The following is a 9532-nucleotide window of genomic DNA, read 5'->3' as shown; positions in this document are numbered from 1 at the left end:
AAAAGTATAGATATATTTACATCGAAGCATAAATTCAAGGTGGCTTTCGGGAGGAGTGTTTTATTTTTGAGAGAACATTTGATACCTGCTATTAGAAAATACCTATGGAAAATGTTTTTTGCTGTGTTCCATTTACTTTTATTTTCTTAAAATTATAATTTCCAGAAAACTTACCAAGCATTTTTTCCAAATAAAGAGAGTATATAGATGAAAAAAATAGTGTATTTACTTCCTAACACTCTATTTGAATGGAAGCTTGTAAATACATAAAGTGGAGTGCTACTGCTGAATATTGCAACTGCATATTGCTGCTGTGTACTGCTTATTTAGTTCTTGGCCTGAATCTCTTGTATTGCTGTGATTAACAATATGACCAAGAGCAACTTTGGGAGGAAGGGCTTTATTCAGCTAGTAGGTTATACTCTATCATCAGGAGAAGCCAGTTCTTGAACTCAAGGAATTAACATGAAGGTAGAAACTGAAGCAAAAGGCTACAGTGGAACACACTTGTTGGTGTCCTCTCCATGGCTTTCTTATTACATTTCATAATACAATGCAGAACCAACTTCTCATCATGACACTGTTTACAGTGAGTTTTGCTTCAAACATGAATTATTAAGTAAGAGGCCTAAGGAGAGGGATTTGATGAAGACATCTCATTTAATGCTGTGTTGTTTTTTTGTTTTTGTTTTTGTTTTTGTTTTTCGAGACAGGGTTTCTCTGTGTAGCCCTGGCTATCCTGGACCTCACTCTGAAGACCAGGCTGGCCTTGAACTCAGAAATCCACCTGCCTCTGCCTCCCAAGTGCTGGGATTAAAGGCGTGCGCCACCACTGCCCGGCTGAATGCTGTGTGTTTTGTGCTCTTTCTATCTCTCTGTGTGTCTGCATGCAATTCCTCTCTCTCTCTCTCTCTCTCTCTCTCTCTCTCTCTCTCTCTCTCTCTCTCTCTCTTTCTGTCTGTCTCTCTGTCTCTGTCTCTGTCTCTCTCTCTCTCTCTATGTATTTGTATGTAATGTGTGACTATGGGTGTCCATATTTGTTCCTACTTGCTGCAGCATGAAGCTTCTCTGATGATAGCTGAAAAAAAAATGGACCTATGAGTATAGCAGAATATCATTGGGAGTTATTTTATCACTACTTTTAAAACAAATTTCCAGTAAGATTTGGTTTTGTTCTAGGCCCCTGGGCTATCTAGTCTTTGGTTATTGGTTATTGGTTACCCAAGCAGTGTTGGGTATGGGTTGCATCTTGTGTAGTGAGTCTTAAGTTAAAATATTTATTGTGTAGCAGGCAGTACACCATTGTAAGTAAATGATTTGTGGCTGTCTTGTTGATGTTTCTTGGTGGTATGCAAAGTATTTTCCTGTACTGAAAACACCAGAATATAGGATGAATATAGGATGGATGCCACTTTGAATTTTTAAGGATGATAGTTTTCATTTTAAAACAACTTCTAAACAAATATCAAAATTAAAGCAATAAATCAGATGGTACTTTGCATATTATACTTTCCTCTGGTTCTTTTGTCTCTTCTCTCTGAGGAGGAAACTACACACTTTTTCTTGTCTCACATATCTATGAACTCTTGCCTATCCTTTCATGTACTTGATGAATTTGGAAGTGATTATAATTATGTTTCTGTCACTATGATAAATTGCATTTTTTATGATATGTATTATTTTCTTTTCTACCAGAGACAGGTTTTTCTGCCTGTTTTTCCCATAATCTATGTTCTTCATCTCTGGCTCATAAACAATTTCAAATCTGAACGTGGAGATCCTGAAAACTTTGGCCACAGTAAGTTTTTGATTGTTTAATGAGCAAAAATTAATTTAAAATGAACATCACATGTTTCTTAAACCTTTGTCCACGATTAGTCTTCTGTGTCCTTGTTCCTGGAGACTCAGTGTGGGTTGTTTATGCCTTGAATCTTCATTCAACACACTAGGAATGAATTTCCCAAACACCTGGAGATAATCAGAGACTCTGTATGTCCTTCATATTGATTTATTTTTACTGTACATACAAAGTATTCTGCATTTAATAGAAACACAATGACTTAAATACGGCAAAGAGATTCTTTAATGTTTCCTATCCTATTTCTCTTTAAATATCCACTAAATATATCTTTGGATTAGATTGAGAATCTTTAGTCTTTTAAATTGCCATCTGAGTTACATGCTTGTGTTTTATTAATGAAAGCCTCTAATGAATTTTGTCTTGCAATTGGGGAAGAATTAACAAAAATTCCTGAATATCCCTGCAACATATTTTTCTGTATTATATTATTAGTTCAGCCATATATTATTAGTGCTGATAATTATAAAATCAACATATTGAACATTTCTAAAACTGATGAAGACAGTGTGTATCCTGAAGTATCAAATATAAAGGTTTCTACAAGATCATAATTTTGAAGACAACCGAGTTCAGAAGTCTTTTGTCTCAGAGACTGTAAGACCTGATTTTCACAATTTTGTTTATCTTTTCCTAGACTAACATGCCATTTGCCAAACTCTTGAGTATTTGAGAAATAAAATAAAAGTGAATTTAGTAATCATCTCTCTTTAGCATTAATAGATTACAAAGAGGGCAGGTTTTTTGTGTATTCTTAACCATTTTTATTCTAGAAGAGCTATTAATAGCAGGGTACGAAGGAGCCAGAAATGCACAGATTCCTCACACTGCATATCAGCAGGACCAACCTCCCACTTTCCTGCTGATTGAATTCTCTACTTCTGTGAGGTGATGAGGGATCTAGGAATGGATAATTTACTGTCTTTTTTATTGTTTATTTTATTTATTTTTGATTTCAAATGTTGTGCTCTTTCCAGAGTTTCCCCTCTGCAACCCCTCATCCCTTGATCCCTTCCCCTGCCTCTATGACCCACCTACCCATCCACTTCATCCCCACTGCCTTACCATCACCCTATGCCGGAGCATTGAGCCTCCATTGATGCCAGATAAGACAATCCTCTGCTACACATGCAACTTGAGCATTGGTCCCTCCATGTGTACTCCTTGGTTGGTTGTTTAGTCACTGGGAGCTCTTGGGTGTCCAATTAGTTGACCCTTCAGGTCCTTCAATCCTTACCCTAACTTTTCCATTGGTGTCTCTGTGCTCAATTCAATGGGAATCTAGGAGCTGGTTCTTTGAGAAAATCAACAAGATAGATAAACCCTTAGTCAGACTAACTAGAGGGCACAGAGATAGTATTCAAATTAACAAAATCAGAGATGAAAAGAGAGACATTACAACAGAAACTGAAGAAATTTAAAAGAAAAATCACCAGATCCTACTAAAAAAGCCTATACTCAACAAAAACTGGAAAATCTTGATGAAATGGATAATTTTTCTAGACAGATACCAGATACCAAAGTTAAATCAGGATGAGATAAACTGTCTAAACAGAACATAACCCCTAAAGAAATACAAAGTCATTAAAATTCTCCCATCCGCACCCCCCAAAAAATCTAGGACCAGATGGTTTCAGTGAAGAATTCTATCAGATCTTCAAAGAAGACCTAATACCAATAGTTTTCAAACTATTCCACTAAATATAAACAGAAGGAACTATACCTAATTTGTTCTATGTAGCTACACTTATGCTGATACCTAAACCATTCAAAGACTTAACAAAGAAATAGAACTTTATACTAATTTCCCTTATGAATATTGATTCAAAAATAATAAAATTCTCACAAAATGAATCCTTTTACTGTCTTATGTAACTCTTCTGTTCAGTATCACTAAATCCATTTGTTTATGCTTTCCTTTTTGCTGTTTAAAACAATGTAGCTGTCTCAAATTTTTTTCTTTGACTGTTAATGTTCCTTTATTTACGCTTTCCGGAGGTTTTATCTGTGCCCTGTGAGGATCTGTTTGGCCTTCTGTCAGCTCTCAGTTACTGCATTTGTTTTCTGATTGTTCCAGAAAGAATCAATCATGGTTTATATACTTCATAATGTGACTTTACAATGAATACTTAGTTGTTTGATGGATTATGCTACACATTTGTTAGTTAGGAAGTCAGGTTTTGATTCCAACTTATCTTCATGACTACTATTCTACATCTATGTATTACATGGCATTTAAGCTGTTATAGTTATCTTTGACCATATCCATTTGTTTATTTATTTATATTCTCCCTTTCTACCTTTTATTTCCTAGTCAGATCCCATGTCAGAACCAATGAACTATTAAATTTTCTGCCAAGTATTTTCTTTTCTTTTATTGTCTGAAAATAATACAATTTTTTTTTGTTTAGTTGAAAGAGTCAGTAGATCTGGTTATTGTACCTGGAATAAAGGAAGTTCTATTCTTTATCATGAGAAACATCAGGAGAGAAGTTACTGAGTTCTAAAGATCTGTGTTTAGAGACACTATTGGGCTCTGTCCAGAAATAGTGACTAATGCTGCTGAATCAACTGCTGAGGATGAAAAGCATTATCTCTTTGGGAAGGCCATATTGCTTAACTGTTGCTCCTAGGTCCTATGTGCTCTGGGGCCACCCTTCAGAATAATTCTCATGGCTCTCACAAATCACCCTTATCATAGCACTTTGTGGATGACACCATACTTGCTTCACAGAATATAAGGAAGTCAAAGAAGTACAGATAAGGTGTCACTTTAAACTCTTTTATGTCAATAAGAAACAGAGCCAATAACTAAGTTGTAACTCTCACAACACACAGTAAAAATAGTTCACCAGTGCTCACCATTAGTCTTGCAATGGTCATTCACAAGAAAACACATTAAGTTGATATAAAAATGATAGGCAAGGCTCAATATTTCTTTAAGAAACTTCACTATAAGTGAGGAAGACCTATTCTTAACCAAAGAAGAGAACCTATTCTTAACCAAAGAATAATCATTTATTGTCATGACAGTGAGTGATGGCCCAGTCTCTAAAGGTATGGTTGATCAGCAAGAACCTTGAGAATAAGTCATTGATACTTTAGTGCATCATAAGGATCTCAGTAATGATGATGATTTGATTGCTTTTAATAATAGATGTCAGTCATCATCAACTTACTTTCTCTTTACTGTTTTGTTTCCTTTACATGTTCTTCATGTACCAAATAGAAATATATAGAGAATATATGATATGGACTTTTTTGTCTTGGAAAATGAAATCTCAGGTACCCAAATCCTGGTAAAGAACGAGGAGTATTGTGTGGGGATTTTCAGCCACATATGTAAGCTCCATTTCTTGAGGTTACTGTGAGGAATACAGCAAAGTATATTTAAGGTCTAGGACCTCTGCAGCCTCAGGGAGTTTGTTAGATTTATAATACCAAGGAGGAATTTCCTCATACTAATGGATCCTTAAATCCATTTAGACAGAAGTTGTTTTTCCCATTGATGAAAGTGTTTTGGAAATGCTAGGGAAACAGACTCTCATTTTGTGGAATTAGTTTTGTGATAATGATCTAAGTGCTAAAAATAATGATGGTAAAAATAATAACTTTTATAAGGATGTTAGCTTATACATTAAAATAACTTTCTTTTTTAATTTTTTTTGGTTATTTTGTTCATTTAAATTTCAAATGTTATCCCAATTCCCAGTTTCCTCTCAGAAAACCTCTCATTCCACTCTCCCTCCCCTGCCTCTATGAGGATGTTCTCCCACCCACCTGCCCACTCCAGCCCCATTGTGCTAGCATTCCCTTACACTAGGGTTTCAAGCCTTCACAGGACCAATAGCCCCCTCCCTCCCTTTGATGCCAGACAAGAGCATCCTCTGCTATATATGAAGCTGGGGCCATCAGTACCTCAATGTGTATTCTTTACCAACCCTACATCTGATAGAGGGCTAATATTCAAAATATAAAAGAACTCAAGAGATTAGACTCTAGCAAACCAAATAACCCTATTTAAAATGGGGTACAGAGCTAAACAACAAATTCTCACCTGAGGAAGAGTGAATGGCTGAGTAGCACTTAAAGAAATGTTTAATATTCTTAGTCATCGGGGAAATTCAAATGAAAGCAACCTTAAGATTTCACCTCACACCAGTTAGAATGGCTAAGATCAAAAGCTCTAGTGACAGCAGATGCTGGTAATGATGTTGGTGGGATTGCAATGGGTTTGCAAGCTGGTACAACCACTTTGGAAATCATTTTGGCAGTTCCTCAGAAAATTGTACATAATACTATCTGAGAACCCAGCTATACCACTCATGGGCATATACCCAAAAGATGCTCCAATATATAAAAAGGACACATGCTCCACTATGTTCATAGCAGCCTTATTTATAATAGCCAGAAGCTGGAAAGAACCCAGATGTCCTTAATTAGAAGAATGGATACAGAAAATGTAGTACATTTACACCATGAATTACTACTCAGCTATTAAAAACAATGACTTCATGATATTCTTAGGCAAATGGATGAAACTAGAAAATATTCTCTGTGAGGTAATCCAATCACAAAAGAAGGCTCATGGTATGCACTCACTGATAAGTGGATATTAGCCCAAAAGCTCAGAATAACCAAGATAAAATTCACAGACTACATAAAGCTCAAGAAGAAGGAAGATCAAAATGTGGATGTTCAAGCCCTTCTTAGAAGGGAGAATACTCACTGGAGGAAATATGGACACAAAGTGTGGAGCAGAGACTCAAGGAAAGGCCATCCAGATATTGCTGTTCCTGGGGATCCATCCCATATAGAGTCACCAAACCCAGACACGACCGTGGATGTCAAGAACTGCTTGATGACAGAAGCCTTATATAGCGGTTTCCTGAGAAGCTCTTCCAGAGCCTGACAAATACAGAGGTGGATGCTTGCAACCAACCATTGGACTGTGCATGGGGTCCCTAATTGAAGAGTTAGCGGAAGAACTGAGAAAGCTGAAGGGTTTGCAACCCCATAGGAAGAACCGCAATATCAACCAAGCAGGCTCACCACCCCCAGAGCTCCCAGGGACTAATCCACCAACCAAAGAGTACACATGGAGGGACCCATGACTCCAGCCACATCTGTAGCAGAGGATGACCTTGTTGGGCAGCAAAGGGAGAAGAGGCCCTTTGTTCTTTGAAGGTTTGATACCCCAGTGTAGGGAAATGCCAGGGTGGCAAGGCATGAGTGGGTGTATAAGTGAGTGAACACCCTCATAGAAGCAGGTAAAGGGCAAATGGGATAGGGTGTTTCCTGAGGGTTAACCAGGAAAGGGGATAACATTTGAAATGCAAATAAAGAAAATATCCAATAAAAGAGAAAAGAAAGACTTTCTATACTCCAAATGAAACTGAATGGCCAAAAAGTATTGTGACACTTAATAAGGAACTCATCACTAAAATAAAGATGATTCAGTATATTGTATGGTAACCTTAAAAATAAAAAAAAAAAATAGGGAAGTAACTGGGACCAGCGGGACCAGGCACACAGGAACTCCGGTTCCTTATGGTCTGTCTGGGTTAGTGTTCTGAGCAGACCTTGGGCAAAAGCTCTGCAGCCAGTCCCACAACACACAGAGAAAGCCACACTCCCAGGTGATCAAACAAGCCCAGGATCCCAGGATCCCAGAATCACAGGATCACAGAGACAGCTTGACTCTGAGGAGTCCTGACACAACCAGGATCACAGGAAGGACAGGCTCCAGTCAGATTTAGCAAGGGCAGGTAGCTCTAGGGTTAACCAGATGGTGGGGGGGTAAGCATAAGAAAATAAACAACACAAACCAAGGTCACTTGCCATCATCGGAACCCAATTCTCCCACCATAGCAAGTCCTGGACCCACCATCATACTGGAAATGCAAGATTCAGAAATAAAGTCACTTATCATGATGATGATACAGGACCTTAAAAAAGACATAAATAGTACTCTCAAGGAAATACAGGAGAACACAGGTAAAGAAGCTCTTAAAGAAGAAACACAAAAATCCCTTAAAGAATGACATGAAAACACAATCAAACAGGTGGAGGAAATGAACAAAACCATCCAGAATCTAAAAATGGAAATAGAAACAATAAAGAAATCAGAAAGAGAGATAACCCTGGAGATACAAAACCTAGGAAAGAAATCAGGAGCCATAGATGCAAGCATCACCAACAGAATGCAAGAGATAGAAGAGAGAATCTCAGGGGCAGAAGACACCTTAGAAAACATTGATACAACAGTCAAAGAAAATGCAAAAAGGAAAAAGCTCCTAACTCAAAACATCCAGGAAATACAGGACACACTGAGAAGACCAAACCTAAGGATAATAGGTATAGAAGAGAGTGAAGACTCCCAATGTAATGGGCCAGTAAATATCTTCAACAAAATTATAGAAGAAAACTTCGCTAACCTTAAGAGAGAGATGACCATGAACATACAAGAAGCCTACAGAACTCCAAATAGACTGGACCAGAAAAGAAATTCCTCCCATCACATAATAATCAAAACACCAAATGCACTAAACAAAGAAAGAATTTTAAAAGCAGTAAGGGAAAAAAGGCAAGTAAAATATAAAGGCAGAGCTATCAGAATTATGGCAGATTTCCCACCAGAGACTATGAAAGCTAGAAGATCCTGGACAGATGTCATACAGACCCTACAAGAACACAAATGCCAGCCCAGACTACTATACCCAGAAAACTCTCAATTACCATAGATGGAGGAAACAAGATATTCCATGACAAAATGAAATTTACACAATATATTTCCACAAATCCAGCCTTACAAAGGATAATAGATGGAAAACATCAACATAAGGAGCAAAACTACACCCTAGAAGAAGCAAGAAGGTAATCTTTCAACAAATCCACACAAACCTAATTCCACCTCTTACAGCAAAAACAACAGGAAGTGACAATTACTTTTTCTTAATATATTAATTTGAAAATAATATTACCAACATATCCTAGTCGATTGAAATCCAATAATATGAGGAATTGGAAATTTGTTGATTGTCATCCAATGATCTCTCTAATTTGGTAATTGTAGAAATAGGTCCAACATTGTACAATCTATATACACTGTCAGCTTGTATGTTTGTGACAGTGTCTTGCTGTGTACAACATAAGGGTCTTGAAATGTTGCTTCTCCTATCTCAGCCTCTCTATTAGTAGTATTGTTTATTTCATGTTTTTACACTATACTATGGTTTTCAGAACAGCTTATAAATTTCAAAAGTATTTATATACCCAAAAGAAACATAGACGATTAACTCGGGAGGTGGTTTGTAAGAGGACAACAAAGTGAGACTGAATGCTTTGCTTGACATTTGTAACTCTTGTATCAAGTTTGAAGAAGAGGACTTTATAAGTTACTCTTTCTCTGAGATGAATGCTTTTCCAAATTATCACAGCTAATGAACCAAATTCTTACCCTCACCTAATGTCTGTGCCACCCTCCAAGCAGAACCATTGTTCATTGAAACAGTTGGTGAATGACTTTATGGATAGACCATCTTAATACCTGCACTATTTCTTAAATGAATGTAACCTGTTCTCTGTGGGCTGAGAATGACATCACTCACTCAAGTCAAATAGCTTTGACCATAGCAGGATGTCTATATCCAAAAATCGAGCCTACAATTCATT

Source organism: Mastomys coucha, unplaced genomic scaffold (assembly GCF_008632895.1).
Source record: "Mastomys coucha isolate ucsf_1 unplaced genomic scaffold, UCSF_Mcou_1 pScaffold7, whole genome shotgun sequence".
Taxonomy (NCBI): domain Eukaryota; kingdom Metazoa; phylum Chordata; class Mammalia; order Rodentia; family Muridae; genus Mastomys; species Mastomys coucha.
The sequence above is the reverse complement of the archived record's forward strand: the minus strand, read 5'-3'. Positions refer to the sequence as shown.